Here is a 14,873-nt window from a genome sequence, read left to right as displayed (position 1 = left end):
ATGACAAAAATGATTAAATTTAACTCATCATTTTACTAAATTTTAGAATGAAAAATCAAGGATATTATATATGGAAGATTTCTCAACAGTGAAACTATTGATATTTGTATCAGATCACTTTTTGATGCAGAAAATTCTTCTGTGCATTGTAGGAGGTTTAGCAGCTTCCCAGTCCTATACCATGTCAGTAGCAACTCTTCCCTCCCTCCTCAACTTTAGTAACAATTAATGATGTCTCCAGGCATTATCAAACATCCCCTGCATGAAAATTTCCTCTGGTTAAGAACTACTGGCATAAGACAAATAACAAAAAAAAAAAAAATTCCATTCTTTTCATCTGGGATTTATAAGACTAAACTAACACATTAATTCATACTGCAGCTGCAGAGAGAAAAGGCAACAAAACCTTAAGTAATAAAACTTAAACATATAAATTTGAAACTGGAAATTTGGTAACAATAAGATTTGTAAAAAAAAAAAAAATGCATTACAAAGTGTAGAAGCCTTCAGTTCAATGAATATGAAACTGAAGAATAAGTTCATTTCATAATTATACATTCATATAATTTATGCTTGGAAACACAAGTGGTTTTAATTTGGTTATTATCATTTGTCAGATACTGCAATGAAGAAATAGACAAGAAAAAAAGCATAGAATTATTTAAATGACTTCAAATGTAATAGATTCAGAGAGGAATAAAATATATTGAATTGAAAAAGTAGCTTGAAAATGTCATAGCTCTAGGGCGCAAGATGGCCGAATAGGAACAGCTCCAGTCTACAGCTCCCTTTCCAACTGAGGTACCAGGTTCATCTCACTGGGGATTGTTGGACAGTGGGTGCAGGACAGTGGGTGCAGCACACCGAGCATGAGCCGAAGCAGGGCAAGGCATCGCCTCACCCGGGAAGTGCAAGGGGTCAGGGAATTCCCTTTCCTAGCCAAGGGAAGGGGGGAAAAACAGCACCTGGAAAATCGGGTCACTCCCACCCTAATACTGTGCTTTTCTGGCAGTCTTAGCAAACGGCAGACCAGGAGATTATATCCTGTGCCTGGCTCAGAGGGTCCTATGCCCACGGAGCCTTGCTGATTGCTAGCACAGCAATCTGAGATCAAACTGAAACATGGCAGCGAGACTGGGGGAGGAGCATCTGCCATTGCTGAGGCTTGAATAGGTAAACAAAGCGGCTGCTAAGCTTGAACTGGGTGAAGCCCACTGCAGCTCAAGAAGGCCTGCCTGCCTCTGTAGACTCCACCTCTTGGGGCAGGGCATAGCCGAACAAAAGGCAGCAGAAACCTCTGCAGACTTAAAAGTCCCTGTATGACAGTTGGAAGAGAGTAGTGGTTCTCCCAGCACGCAGCTTGAGATCTGAGCATCAACAGACTGCCTCCTCAACTGGGTCCTTGAACTCCGAGTAGGCTAACTGGGAGGAACCCCCCAGTAGGGGCAGAATGACACCTCACAAGGCCAGGGGAGAACAGGGGCTGGCTCTCAGTACCTGCCTCGTGGGGGGTGCATCCCCACCCTGCAATGGGGGTCCTAAGAGCCAGGGGGGAAGAGGGGCAGGTTCTCAGTCCCCGCCTCGGAGGGGGGTGCCTCCCCCCACTCTGATGGGGGTCCTAAGAGCCAGGGGCAGAAGACGGGCTGGTTTTCAGTCCCCACTCTAGCGGGGATTGCCTCCCGTTCCTGCAATGGGGGTCCTAAGAGCCAGGGTGGAAAGACGGGCTGGGTCTCAGTTCCCGCCTAGAGGGCGGTGCCTCCCCACCCTTCAATGGGGGTCCCAAGAGCAGGGGGGGAGAGTGGCTGCCTCTCAGTCCCGGCCTCGTGGGAGGTGCCTCCCCCCTCTGCTATGGGGGTCCTAAGAGCCAGGGGGGGAAGAGGGGCTGGCTCTCAGTCCCCGCCTCACAGGGGGTGCCTCCCCCCCCGCGATGGGGGTCCTAAGAGCCAGTGGGGGAAGAGTGGCTGGTTCTCAATCGCTGCATCGTGGAGGGTGCCTCCCCAACCTGCGATGGGGGTCCTAAAAGCCAGGGGTGGAAGAGGTGCTGGCTCTCGGTCCACACCTCACGGGGGGTGCCTCCTGCCCCTGCGATGGGGGTCCCAACAGCCTGGGGGGGAAGAGGGGCTGGCTCTCAGTCCCCGCCTCATGGGGGAGCCTCCGCCCGGTGCGATGGGGGTCCTAAGAGCTGGGGGGGGAAGAGGGGCTGGCTCTCAGTCCCCGCCTCACGGAGGGTGCCTCACCACGCTGCGATGGGGATCCTAAGAGGCAGCGGGGGAAGAGGGGCTGGCTCTCAGCCACCACAAAATGCGCGGACTTTATGTTCAGGTTTTGCCCAAGAGTCAGCTTATTTGCTTCTTGTACTAGCGGGGCAGTTGCTGCCACGGCCCTCAAACAGGGGGACCATCCTTTAGAAACCCTGTCTAGTTGTTTAGAGACGTAGGCCAGCGGCCTCAGGCAGGGCCCCCACAGTTTGGGTTAAAAGTCCAACTGCCATCTTTTCTCTCTCTGACGCATTCAACGGCAAAGACTTTGTCAGATCAGGTAGCCCCAGGGCTGGGTCTGCTAGAAGTTTTTCCTTTAACTCATGAAAGACTTGCTGTTGTTGGGATCCCCATTCCAAAGGTTCCCGCTCCCCACCCCCTTTGTGACCTCATACAAAGGCTTGGATAATACTGCAAAGTTTGGGATCCACAGTCTACAGAACCCCACAGCTCCTAAGAATTCCCTCATCTGGCTTCTGCCCTTAGGCTCTGGTAGATTCCAAATGACCTGCTTTCTTTCTGTTCCCGGGCTGCTTTGGGACCCGTGTCGTATACTAAATCGCAAGTAAGGTACCTGCCATCGGCAGTTTTGAGCTTTCTTCTCGGACGCCTAATACCCACAGTCCTCCAGGTGGGTCCTAAGGTTCCTAAGATTCACGATGGGGGTCCTAGGCCAGGGGGGGAACAGGGGCTGGCTCTCAGTCCCCGCCTCGCGGGGGGTGGCTCCCCCTGGTGCGATGGGGATCCTAAGAGCCAGGGAGGGAAGAGGGACTGGCTCTCAGTCCCCACCTCGCGGGAGGTGCCTAACCCCAGTGCGAGGGAGGTCCCTAGAGCTGGGGGGGAAGAGGGGCTGGCTCTCAGTCCCCACCTCACGGGAGGTGCCTACCCCCAGTGCGAGGGGGGGTCCCTAGAGCCAGGGGGGAAGAGGGGCTGGCTCTCAGTCTCCGCCTCGCAGGGGGTGCCTCCCCCCCCTGCGATCGGGGTCCTAAGAGCCGGGGGGGAAGAGGGGCTGGCTCTCAATCCCTGCCTCGTGGGGGGTGCCTCCACTCCCTGCGATGGGTATCCCCCCCTACAGGGGACCCCCCCTGTAGATAAAACCACAAAGATGTGGAAAAAACAGAGCAGAAAAACTAAAAATTCTAAAAATCAGTGCGCCTCTCCTCCTCCAAAGGAATGCAGCTCCTCACCATCAACGGAACAAAGCTGGACGGACAATGACTTTGACGAGTTGAGAGAAGAAGGCTACAGATGATCAAACTTTTCCGCGCTAAAGGAGGAAGTTTGAACTCAACTCAAAGAAGTTAAAAACCTTGAAAAAAGATTAGATGAATGGCTAACTAGAATAACCAATGCAAAGAAGTCCTTAAACGACCTGATGGAGCTGAAAACCATGGCATGAGAACTACGTGACGCATGCAGAAGCTTCAGTAGCTGATTCGATCAAGTGAAAGAAAGGGTTTCAGGGATGGAAAGTCAAACGAATAAATTGAAGCAAAAAGAGAGTTTCAGAGAAAAAAGTATAAAAAGAAATGAACAGAGATTCCAGGAAATATGGGACTATGTGAAAAGACCAAATCTACATCTGATTGGTGCACCTGATAGTGACAGGGAGAATGGAACCAAGTTGGAAAACACTCTGTGGTATATTATCCAGGAGAACTTACCCAAGCTAGCAAGGCAGGCCAACATTCAAATTCAGAAAATACAGAGACCACCACCAAGATACTCCTCAAGAAGAGTAACTCCAAGACACATAATTGTCAGATTCACCAAAGTTGAAATGAAGGAAAAAATGTTAAGGGCAGCCCGAGAGAAACGTCGGGTTACCCACAAAGGGAAGACCATCAGACTAACAGCTGATCTCTCAGCAGAAACTCCACAAGCCGGAAGAGAGTGGGGGCCAATATTCAACATTCTTAAAAAAAAGAATTTTCAACCCAGAATTTCATATCCAGCCAAACTAAGCTTCATAAGTGAAGGAGAAATAAAATACTTTACAGACAAGCAAATGCTGAGAGATTTTGTCACCACCAGGCCTGCCCTACAAGAGCTCCTGAAGGAAGCACTAAACATGGAAAGGAACAACCGGTACCAGCCACTGCAAAAACATGCCAAATTGTAAAGACCATCAAGGCTAGGAAGAAACTGCATCAAACGACGAGCAAAATAACCAGCTAACATCATAATGACAGGATCAAATTCACACATAACAATATTAACCTTAAATGTAAATGAGCTAAATGCTCCAATTAAAAGACACAGACTGGCAAATTGGATAAAGAGTCAAGACCCATCAGTGTGCTGTATTCAGGAAACCCATCTTACATGCAGAGACACACACAGACTCAAAATAAACGGTTGGAGGAAGATCTACCAAGCAAATGGAAAACAAAAAAAGGCAGGGGTTGCAATCCTAGTCTCTGATAAAACAGACTTTAAACCAACAAAGATCAAAAGAGACAAAGACCATTACGTAATGGTAAAGGGATCAATTCCAGAAGAAGAACTAACTATGTTAAATATATATGCACCCAATACAGGAGCACCCAGATTCATAAAGCAAGTCCTTAGAGACCTACGAAGAGACTTAGACTCCCACACAATAATAATGGGAGACTTTAACACCCCACTGTCAACATTAGACAGATCAACGAGACAGAAAGTTAACAAGGATATCCAGGAATTGAACTCAGCTCTGCATCAAGCAGACCTAATAGACATCTACAGAACTCTCCACCCCAAATCAACAGAATATACATTCTTTTCAGCACCACACCGCACTTACCCCAAAATTGACTACATAGTTGAAAGTAAAGCACTCCTCAGCAAATGTAAAAGAAGAGAAATTATAACGAACTGTCTCTCAGACCACAGTGCAATCAAACTAGAACTCAGGATTAAGAAACTCACTCAGAACCATTCAACTACATAGAAACCGAACAATCATAACGAAATGAAGGCAGAAATAAAGATGTTCTTTGAAACCAACGAGAACAAAGGCACAACATATCAGAATCTCTAGGACTCATTTAAAGCAGTGTGTAGAGGGAATTTTATAGCACTAAATGCCCACAAGAGAAGGCAAGAAAGATCTAAAATTGACACCCTAACATCACAATTTAGAGAAGCAAGAGCAAACACATTCAAAAGCTAGCAGAAGGCAAGAAACAACTAAGATCAGAGTAGAACTGAAGGAGATAGAGACACAAACAACCCTTCAAAAAATCAATGAATCCAGGAGCTGGTTTTTTGAAAAGATCAACAAAATTGATAGACTAACAAAGAAGAAAAGAGAGAAGAATCAAATAGACACAATAAAAAATGATAAAGGTGATATCACCACTGATCCCACAGAAATACAAACTACCATCAGAGAATACTATAAACACCTCTACGCAAATAGAAAATCTAGAAGAAATGGATAAATTCCTGGACACATACACTCTCCCAAGACTAAACCAGGAAGAAGTTGAATCCCTGAATAGACCAATAACAGGCTCTGTAATTGAGGCAATAATTAATAGCCTACCAACCAAAAAAAGTGTAGGACCAGACGGATTCACAGCCGAATTCTACCAGAGGTACAGGGAGGAGCTGGTACATTCCTTATGAAACTATTCCAATTAATAGAAAAAGAGGGAATCCTCCCTAACTGATTTTATGAGGCCAGCATCATCCTAATACCACAGCCTGGCAGAGACACAACAAAAAAAGAGAATTTTAGACCAATATCCCTGATAAACATCGATGCAAAAATCCTCAATAAAATACTGGCAAACCGAATCCAGCAACACATCAAAAAGCTTATCCACCATGATCAAGTGGGCTTCATCCCTGGGATGCAAGGCTGGCTCAACATACACAAATCAATAAACGTAATCCAGCATATAAACAGAACCTACAACAAAAACCACATGATTATCTCAACAGATGCAGAAAAGGCCTTTGACAAAATTCAACAACCTTCATGCTAAAAACTCTCAATAAATTAGGTATTGATGGGACGTATCTCAAAATAATAAGAGCTATTGATGACAAACCCACAGCCAATATCATACTGAATGGGCAAAAACTGGAAGCATTCCCTTTGAAAACTGGCACCAGACAGGGATGCCCTCTCTCATCACTCCTATTCAACATAGTGTTGGAAGTTCTGGCCAGGGCAATCAGGCAGGAGAAAGAAATAAAGGGTATTCAATTAGGAAAAAAGGAAGTCAAATTGTACCTGTTTGCAGATGACATGACTGCTGTATATCTAGAAAACCCCATCATCTCAGCCCAAAATCTCCTTAAGCTGATAAGCAACTTCAGCAAAGTCTCAGGATACAAAATCAATGTGCAAAAATCACAAGCATTTTTATACACTAATAACAGACAAACAGAGAGCCAAATCATGAGTGAATTCCCATTCACAATTGCTTCAAAGAGAATAAAATACCTAGGAATCCAACTTACGAGGGATGTGAAGGACCTCTTCAAGGAGAACTACAAACCACTGCTCAACAAAATAAAAGAGGATACAAACAAATGGAAGAACATTCCATGCTCATGGATAGGAAGAATCAATATCATGAAAATGGCTATACTGCCCAAGGTAATTTATAGACTCAATGCCATCCCCATCAAGCTACCAATGACTTTCTTCACAGAATTGGGAAAAACTACTTTAAAGTTCATATGGAACCAAAAAAGAGCCTGCACTGCCAAGTAAATCCTAAGCCAAAAGAACAAAGCTGGAGGCATCACGCTACCTGACTTCAAATTATACTACAAGACTACAGTAACCAAAACAGCATGGTACTGGGACCAAAACAGAGATATAGACCAATGGAACAGAACAAAGCCCTGAGAAATAATACCACACATCTACAACTATCTGGTCTTTGACAAACCTGAGAAAAACAAGAGATGGGGAAAGAATTCCCTACTTAATAAATGGTGCTAGGAAAACTGGCTAGCCACATTTAGAAAGCTGAAACTGGATCCCTTCCTTATATCTTATACAAAAATTAATTCAAGATGGATTAAAGACTTAAATGTTAGACTTACAACCACAAAAACCCTAGAAGAAAATCTAGGCAATCTAGGACTTCATGTCTAACACACCAAAAGCAATGGCAACAAAAGCCAAAGTTGACAAATGGGATCTAATTAAACTAAAGAGCTTCTGCACAGCAAAAGAAACTACCATCAGAGTGAACAGGCAACCTACAGAATGGGAGAAAATTTTTGCAATCTACTCATCTGACAAAGGGCTAATATCCATAATCTACAAAGCACTCAAATTCACAAGAAAAAAACAAACAACCCCTTCAACAAGTGGGCGAAGGATATGAACAGACACTTCTCAAAAGAAGACGTTTATGCAGCCAAAGACACATGAAAAAATGCTCATCATCACTGGCCATCAGAGAAATGCAAATCAAAACCACAATGAGATACCATCTCACAGCAGTTAGAATGGTGATCATTGAAAAGTCAGGAAACAACAGGTGCTGGAGACGATGTGGAGAAATAGGAACACTTTTACACTGTTGGTGGAACTGTAAACTGGTTTAACCATTGTGGAAGTCAGTGTGGCGATTCCTCAGGAATCTAGAACTAGAAATACCATTTGACCCAGCCATCCCATTACTGGGTATATACCCAAAGGATTATAAATCATGCTGCTATAAAGACACATGCACACGTATGTTTATTGCAGCACTAGTCACAACAGCAAAGACCTGGAACCAACCCAAATGTCCAACAATGATGGACTGGATTAAGAAAATGTGGCATATGTACACCATGGAATACTATGCAGCCATAAAAAATGATGAGTTCATGTCCTTTGTAGGGACATGGATGAAGCTGGAAACCATCACTCTTAGCAAAATATTGCAAGGACAAAAAACCAAACAGTGCATGTTCTCACACATAGGTGGGAAGTGAACAATGAGAACACTTGGACACAGGAAGGGGAAAATCACACAATGGGCCTGTTGTTGGGTGGGGGGAGGGGGGAGGGATAGCATTAGGAGATATACCTAATGTAAATGACAAGTTAATGTGTGCAGCACACCAACATGGCACATGTATACATATGTAACAAATCTGAACGTTATGCACATGTACCTTAGAACTTAAAGTATAATAATAAAAAAAAGAAAAAAAAGAAAATGTCATAGCTCTATAATTACATCATCTTTTATTAATGTGTTATTTACACTAAAAACAACTAATATAATCTACTTATTTCATGAAAAATAACAATCACAAAATCAAGATTTGACCCCTAATTAAATATAATGCAATGCAATATACAACGGGGCAAAAAACCCATGAGTTGACTAAATGAATAATGATGCTTTACTAGCTAAATTTGTGCCAAAAATATAATTTTTTTATTGTAAGAGTTTTTCAAAGAAGTAATAACTATTATTCTTGATTTATACATCTTATCAAGAAGTTTGATTTTGGAGCTGTCCCAATTTCTTAAGTATAGTCACAATATACAAGGCATGGTAGAATTACTTTAAAAATCAGGTATTCTGAGGTGTATTAATGACATCATATCAGCCTGAAGCTATTTCAGCTTGAGGGCTATAAGTGACTTTTCTCTCATCCCTTTGGCTATGAGTTTTCTAGTGTGCAGGAAGATAAATGCTGTCCTGAGTATGGTAGTGTCCAAGAGATAATAAAAATCAAGAAAAGTGTTTTTTAAAAAAGTTATCTGCTATTATTTTTCTTTCATAACAAATATAACTATGGTGAAAAGTGAATAATTTACTTACTAAATTTATAGTCTAATTTACATAGGGCCAAATATTAACATATGAGCTCCACTTTCACTCCAAAGTTATCATAGAAATTCAATTTAAATGACACTGAAGAAATGGGCTGCTTTGTTTTTTACACTCTTTCAGTAGAGAAAATATCAGGATTTACTATTTCTATGTAACTGAGAATTTAGTTTTATTCTTAATTAACCATCACTAATAGAATGGCCCTAAAATTGTGATTTTTTTTCTTTTTTTAAAAAAAGGGTCTTACAAAGAATGGACCTCTCTTCAGTTTTAGAAGCTAATAGAAATAGTCAGCTTTTTGAACTATTTCTGGCAGGGTGATCAATCTACTATACAGTGAATTTCCATCAATACTAAAAATTTCAGTATATCTGGAATTTTAATTTTTGACTATGTAAACAAATGAGTTGACTTAAATTCTCTAGAATCAAAAGTCTTCTATGGAAAAGGCAGTATTGCATTGCAGTTTAGAACTTAAAACTTTGGAGTTAAATCTAAATTTGAATCGTATTTCCACCACTTCCTAGCTGTGCATACACTTAGCCAACTTCCATAAGCCCCATATATTTACTATTCTCATCTGTAAAATTGGACAATAACATCTTGGGTCACTGGGAGAGTAAAAATGAGATAATTTTGTTTAAATGCTTAGCATGGTGATTGGCACAAATGATCAACAGTTACTTTTATTAGTAGAACAAATAAATTACTTTTGTAAAAATAAATTTGACTTATTATTTGGGTTTTCTGTGCAAAATATAAACTACCACGTGTGGTTTAGATAACAACAATATTAAGCGGTATGCCCTGTCTTTTTTTCTAATGGAGGTGTGAAAGAAATACTCAAGTGACTGTGTTGCTGGTGGGAAAAAGCATATCATTTCCTGGGGTCTTCAGGGTACAGTTGTGCTCAAAATTAAACACTTCTAGGGATTATGCTGTGACCCTTTTAATATGTGCCTTTAATTTTTTTCATTTCTTAATACTCTTTTTTCTATACTCAATGGTGCAAGCTTCTGGTTTTCTACTGGCTCCTTATTTAAGAATGTGAAAACATCCAGATATTTGAGAGGGTAGAAGTGGAAATTAGGAATGCCTAAACAAACTCTAAAAGAAGAATTTTAGCAGTATTAATTTATTGGCTTTATCAATTAATTGGTATTATGGCTACTATCCTAACTACTTGAATCCCTACTTGGTCAATAACAAATATTATGAAAATATCTAAGCTTTTCTTCTGGCCTATAAAATTTAAAAAATTAGCAAAACATATCATGTTGAAGACATTCATTTTTCACAGAGAGCAGTGAAGGCATTTCTCTATTTCCTTTCCCCCATCCTACCCTAGGATTGCTCTGCAGTATTCATGTGTTAGTATAGGTCAACAAAAAGCACTATACTTGTGTTCACCTGTTTAAAATGATGTTAATACACTTAATGCTATAAAAAAAAAAAAAAACCAAAAAGGTTCGATAGGTACATTCACCCTCATGAACAAGTTGTTTAGGTGCAACACTGTAAACAAAATCTAAATAAATGCAACAATTTTCATCTTAGCAGATTGGTGAAAAATGTTATTCTTTTGATTATAGTTACTTTTGTCCCTGTGCCTTGAACATACTGAACAGCATCTTACTCTATAAACTGCTAGCCCTTAATGTGGTGGTCTAAATTTTATTTTTTCTTTTTTATTGCTAACTGATTATTACTACCATTGAGGAAAGTTATTGGTTTCTACATATTCATTATGTATTCTGCTATGATATATAATGTCTTATAAATTTTAAATATGAGTAATAGCTTTTCTTCATATAAACGTCAAAATATTTCTAAGAGATTTTTATAGGTATGTAACAATATACAAAATGTAAAATAATCCTTATATCTGATTTATATTACTTCATTTTCTTGTATTATTGTTAGATATAACTTCAAAAACAATTCAATTTGTACAGCCTGCTTTATACCATTAATATTTATTAAGCTAATTACTATAGGTTTGTAGTAGTTTTAACATAATGTTTATATACTTTTGTTATATTTTTCTTTATATAGACTTTTGTTTAAAATGCAGAAAGGCTACCAAGTTTTTCCAAATTCTTTTTCTTGTTGTTGTTTCAAGAGATATAGATGCATTGCTTTATTCTAATTTGTTCCTGAAATGAATTACTATGAGTGATTTGCTAATATTAGGTAATCATTGAAAAGCTAATAAGCTAAACTCTTTGTATGTACTGCAATCAAACATAAAGAATAAAAATCTTTTGGGTTTTCTTACTCTCTTAGGTGCTGTTAACTGTCTCCTTTCTCCTCATGGATTAGCTCCTCAGAAATAGCAAACTCCTCCTTTGCTGCCAGACTCCAAGAATTCAGCATATCTGTGTGCATTATCTGGCTTCACAAGTAGCCTCCATGTGAGTGGACTAGGCAGCCTGTAAAGTGAAGGGGAGTTTGTCCCTATGGGTTGAGAATGAAACAATAGGAAACTTCTTATGACAGACAGTAAAGCAGATAAATACCTCCCCATTTTTCCCTTCTGTTAACTACTCTTCCATAAACTTTGGTGAATTCCTGCATACCACAGGTCGGTTGAGGGACTTTCTATGCCTCTGCAGTAGATTGAGGAGCAGTTACCAGCACAGTAATGCAATGCATTCCATTCTTTTTCATCTTTCCTTGCTTCCCTTAACTGCTCTTGAATTGCATCCTCTAAATAAATCAAATCCTTACCTTTATACTTGCCTCAGGGTCTGCTGCTTAGAAATAACTAAGGTATTTGCTGTGTATTATTAGCATTACTCTGACAAAAAGTAGCATATTAGGGTTTATTTTTTATTTTAATTATACTTTAAGTTCTGGGATACATGTGCAGAATGTGCAGGTTTGTTACATAAGTATACACGTGCCATGGTGGTATGCTACACCCATCAACCTGTCATCTACATTAGGTATTTCTCCTAATGCTATCCCTCCCTTGCCCCTCCACCCACCGACAGGCTCTGGTGTGTGATGTTCCCCTCCCTGTGCCCGTATGTTCTCATAGTACAACTCCAACTTATGAGTGAAAACATGTGGTGTTTGGTTTTCTGTTCCTGGGTTAGTTTGCTGAGAATGATGGTTTCCAGCTTCATCCATGTCCCTGCAAAGGACATGAACTCATTTTTTTATGGCTTCATAGTATTCCATGGTGTATATGTGCCAAATTTTCTTTATCCAGTCTATATTGATGGGCATTTGGGTTGGTTCCAAGTCTTTGCTATTGTGAATAGTGCTGGAATAAACATACGTGTGCCTGTGTCTTTATAGTAGAATGATTTATAATCCTTTGGGTATATACCCAGTAATGGGATTGCCGGATCAAATGGTATTTCTGGTTATAGATTCTTGAGGAATTGCTATACTGTTTTCCACAATGGTTGAATGAATTTACATTCCCACCATCAGCGCAAAAGCGTTCCTATTTCTCCACATCCTCTCCAGCATCTGTTATTTCCTGACTTGTTAATGACTGCTATTATAACTGGCATGAGATGGTATCTCATTGTGGTTTTGATTTGCATTTCTCTAATGACCAGTGATGAGCTTTTTTTCATATGTTTGTTGGCTGCCTAAATGTCTTCCTTTGAGAAGTGTCTGTTCATGTCCTTCACCCACTTTTTGATTGAGTTGTTTTTTTCTCATAAATTTGTTTAAGTTCCTTGTAGATTCTGGATATTAGCCCTTTGTCAGATGCATAGATTGCAAAAATTTTCTCCCATTCTCTATGCCTATTCATTCTGATGATAGTTTCTTTTGCTGTACAGAAGCTCTTTAGTTTAATTAGATCCCATTTGTCAATTTTGGCTTTTGTTGCCATTGCTTTTGGTATTTTAGTCATGAAGTCTTTGCTCATGCCTATGTCCTGAATAGTGTTGCCTGGTTTTCTTCTAGGGTTTTTATGGATTTAGGTCTTACGTTTAAATTTTTAACCCAGCTTGAGTTAATTTCTGTATAAGGTGTAAGGAAGGGGTCCAGTTTCAGTTTTCTGCATATGGCTAGCCAGTTTTCCCAACAACATTTATTAAATAGGGAATCCTTTCCCCGTCTCTTGTTTTTGTCAGATTTGTCAAAGATCAGATGGTTGTAGATGTGTGGTGTTATTTCTGAGGCCTCTGTTCTGTTCCATTGGTCTATATATCTGTTTGGGTATCAGTACTATGCTGTTTTGGTTACTATAGCCTTTCAGTACAGTTTGAAGTCAGATAATGTGATGCCTCCAGGTTTGTTCTATTTTGCTTAGGATTTTCTTGGCTATATGGGCTCTTTTTTGGTTCCATATGAAATTTAAAGTAGTTTTTTCCAATTCTGTGAAGAAAGTCAATGGTAGTTTGATGGGAATAGCATTGAATCTATACATTACTTTGGGCAGTATGGCCATTTTCATGATATTGATTCTTCCTGTCCATGAGTATGGAATGTTTTTCCATTTGTTTGTGTCCTCTCTTATTTCCTTGAGCAGTGGTTGTAGTTCTCCTTGAAGGGGTCCTTCACATCCCTTGTAAGTTATATTCCTAGGTATTTTATTCCCTTTGTAGTAATTGTGAATGGGAGTTTGCTCATGATTTGACTCTCTGTCTATTATTGGTGTACAGGAATGCTTGTGATTTTTGCATATTGATTTTGTATCATGAGACTTTATGCTAAAGTTGCTTATCAGCTTAAGGAGATTTGGGGCTGAGACAATGGGGTTTTCTAAATATATAATCATATCATCTGCAAACAGAGATAATTTGACTTCCTCTCTTCTTATTTCAATACCGTTTATTTCTTTCCCTTGCCTGATTTCCCTGGCCAGAACTTCCAATAGTATGTTGACTAGGAGTGGTGAGAGAGGGCAACCTTGTCTTGTGCCGGTTTTCAAAGGGGGTGCTTCCAGCTTTTACCCATTCAGTATGATATTGGCTGTGGGTTTATCGTAAAAATAGCTCTTATTTTGAGATATCTTCCATCAATACCTAGTTTATTGTTTTTACCATGAAGTGATGTTGAATCTTATCAAAGGCCTTTTCTGCCTCTATTGAGATAATCACGTGGTTTTTGTCATTGGTTCTCTTTATGTCATGGATTACATCTATTGATTTGCGTACATTGAACCAGGCTTGCCTCCCAGGGATGACGCCAACTTGATCGTGGTGGATAAGCTTTTCAATGTGCTGCTGGGTTGAGTTTGCCAGTATTTTATTGAGGATTTCTGCATCGATGTTCATCAGGGATATTGGCCTGAAATTTTCTTTTTTATTTTGTCTCTGCCAGGTTTGGTATAAGAATTATGCTAGCCTCATAAAATGAGTTAGTGAGGAGTTCCTCTTTTTCTGTTTGGAACAGTTTCAGAAGGAATGGTACCAGCTCTTCCTTGTACCACTGGAAGAATCTGGCTGTGAATCCATCTGGTCCTGAGCTTTCTTTAGATGGTGGGCTATTAATTACTACCTCAATTTCAGAACTTATTGTTCTATTCAGGGATTCAACTTCTTCCTGATTTAGTCTCGGGAGGGTGTATGTGTCCAGGAACTTATCCATTTCTTCTAGATTTTCTAGTTTGTTTGTGTAGAGGTGTTTATAACATTCCCTGATAGTAATTTGTATTTCTGGGGGATCAGTAGTGATCTCCCCTTTATCATTTTTCTTGTGTCTATTTGATTCTTCTCTCTTTTCTTCTTTATTAGTCTGGTTAGCGATCTATGTATTTTATTAATTCTTTCAAAAAACCAGCTCCTGGATTCATTGATTTTTTGAAGGGTTTTTCGTGTCTATGTCCTTCAGTTCTGCTGTAATCTTGATTATTTCT

The 14,873-nt window shown here is 40.2% G+C and overlaps 1 pseudogene; it reads left to right on the top strand.

Annotated features, from left to right (window-relative positions):
* The first annotated feature begins 1,885 nt into the window (after positions 1-1,885).
* Positions 1,886-14,873, top strand: part of LOC134728817 (putative uncharacterized protein FLJ45355) — a 39,821-nt pseudogene continuing 26,833 nt past the window's right edge.

This window comes from Pan paniscus, chromosome 14 (genome assembly GCF_029289425.2).
Source record: "Pan paniscus chromosome 14, NHGRI_mPanPan1-v2.0_pri, whole genome shotgun sequence".
NCBI lineage: Eukaryota > Metazoa > Chordata > Mammalia > Primates > Hominidae > Pan > Pan paniscus.
Note: the sequence above shows the minus strand (reverse complement) of the source record. Positions and strands in the feature narration are given on the sequence as shown.